A 2,360-nucleotide genomic window follows, 5' to 3' on the forward strand; every position below is an offset into this window, starting at 1 on the left:
TTAAGGGCAGTGCCAGGGTTGAGAGTGGGAGTTTTGGGGTTCCCTGTGCCCCCCTCCACAGCACCAGGTGGGGAAGTTCTGCTGTCATTCCCTAAATCCAGCTTTTTTTCAATAACTCTCCCTCTATCTCCTTGGAAACGGGCAGTGCTCCCCAGCCCTGGGGCTCCTCCTCCTGGGAATGCCATCACCCCAAAACTTGTCCCTGGTTTGGGGGTCCCTGGGGTGGGAGCAGAGGTTGCTGGGGAGAGGCTGGGCAGAGTGGGCTGGTGGTGGCAGGGAGCGGGCAGAAGAGATGGAGCTGACATTTGAGACAGCTCAACTGTGGTTGGGGCCAAGACTTCCCTCCTAGTTTTTTTGCTTTTTCAATTTTTTGGGTTCTGCCCCCCCCCCTTCCCCCCATCCCACCTCTGGTGGGAAATGTCACCCGGCAGAACAGGGAGAGGATTCACTTATATGTGTGTTTTTGGGAGGAGAGGGGACACCTCAAATCAAACACCCTTCTACTCAGCTCTTTGCCCCCTAAAATTCAGCTTTCTGACACGAAATCGATGGTCCTTCCACCTTTTCCCTCTGATTTTATTGGCTCCAGAATGGCCTCCCGCAGCCTGAGTTCAGAGGAAATGAATTCAGCCGGAAGGGAGATCTGAAACATTAAAAATGAAACAGGAGTTAAAATGGTCTTTATATAATATCTCGCGTTTGCCAGCTCGCCTTGGGATTTTGCCCTTTGCCCACGCGAGTGTCCATTTAAATTAAAATCGGAAACAAATAGGTAGAGAAAATGTGGGAAGTGCAAAAAGCCAGGGGAAATTCAGAGAAATTCCTGCCATGAATCGGCTTTTTCTGATAAAAATGAGTCAGAGGCAGAGGAGCTCATCCCTAACAGACAGGGAAACGCTCAGGAAAGAAAAGTAAAAGATAAGATGGGGAAAAGCAAAATGGGAAAAGAGGTTTTAACCGGGCTTTAAAAAAAATAATAATCAAAAGCCCAGGAAACAAAGAGCTTTTCCCAGGCAGGTGGGATGCTGCGCCCCAGTTCAACGAGGGCTTGCTTTTTCCGAGCGTTATTTTGCTTGAATTGTTTTTTTGGGGGAGGGTAAACTTTGTTGGTTTGAAGCAAATCGGCGGAGAAATGAAACTTCCCGTGAGGAGCCGACGGTGGGGATGCAGCTGAGCCATCCCCGGCAGCCTCCGGGGATGTGCTGCCCAAACCCTCCCCACACGTGTCCTCCCGATGGAAAAAAAATGGAAATTAACAAAAAATAAAAATAAAAAAATTAAAAAAAAAAGGAATAAATGAGAAAATCACCAACCGACAAGCGCTAAGACGAAGAAATAGGAAAATTCACCCTCGTTCAGAGCTGGCTGATGGGTTCATTGAGAAGGCTGAGATTTGCTGGAGGTGGCAGGGGACATACGTGCCACCGTGGGATTGCCAGTGCCTGGGGAAGGGGACAACCCGTTTGGGATGCGGGGATGGGGAGCTGAGGGATGGCTGGAGAGGCACCACAGCAGCATTCATGCTCCCCGGTCCTGGGGACCGTGTTGGGGTGAGGGTGGCTGGAGGATGTTGGTGACAAGGAACAGGACGGTGGAGGGTGCTTTTTCCACCTTCTCTCTCTTTCCAGAAGTCCATTTTTTTTGCTGCGTTAAATCCCAACTGAGTTCAGGGCTCAAGAAAGAGAGAGGGAGAGAGAGGAAGAAGGACAGAGAAAGAGCCACCAAGAGCAGGGGCGCTTGGGAAGGGCCTGATCCTGCACCGTGGGGTGCTGTGGCTTCTCATCATGGTCAAACCTTGTCCTCTCTCCTTCCCCAACAACCTCTGCTCGGATAACCCTGCCTGATGGCTCCCAGGTCCCCCCCTTCTCCTCCCTGGATCAGCCTGGAAAGTTTAGGATTTCTCCCCAAAGGCAACCAAGGAGGACACGGAGTCAACGCATCCCTCCCCACGGTGAGATTTGGGAAAGCTGGGATGGATGGGGAGCTCACGTTATCCTAGGTCTGTTTGTAACGAACGGGGGTTTTTCCTTGCTTTAAAAAATAATAATAATAATTTTAAAAACCCCAACCAATAAAATAATCCCCCCTTCACCTCCGGGAGCCACCAGCAAAGCCCCCTCCCCTCCTGGTCCCACTCCTGGCTGCCACCGAGAAATCCCCGCGGCAGACGGAGTCGCCCCTCGCCATCCCTCGCCGGGTGCCATTGAAATGGAAGACAACCATCAAGTGTGCTAGAACCATTTTAATATAATTATACATATCTGCCAAATCCAGGAAAAAAAAAAAAAAAAAAAAAAAAAAAATTTATATATATTTTTTTTTTTTTTTTTTTTTTTTTTCATTTAAAATTCTCAAAAAAA

Source organism: Calidris pugnax, unplaced genomic scaffold (genome assembly GCF_001431845.1).
Source record: "Calidris pugnax isolate Ruff unplaced genomic scaffold, ASM143184v1 scaffold127, whole genome shotgun sequence".
Classification (NCBI taxonomy): domain Eukaryota; kingdom Metazoa; phylum Chordata; class Aves; order Charadriiformes; family Scolopacidae; genus Calidris; species Calidris pugnax.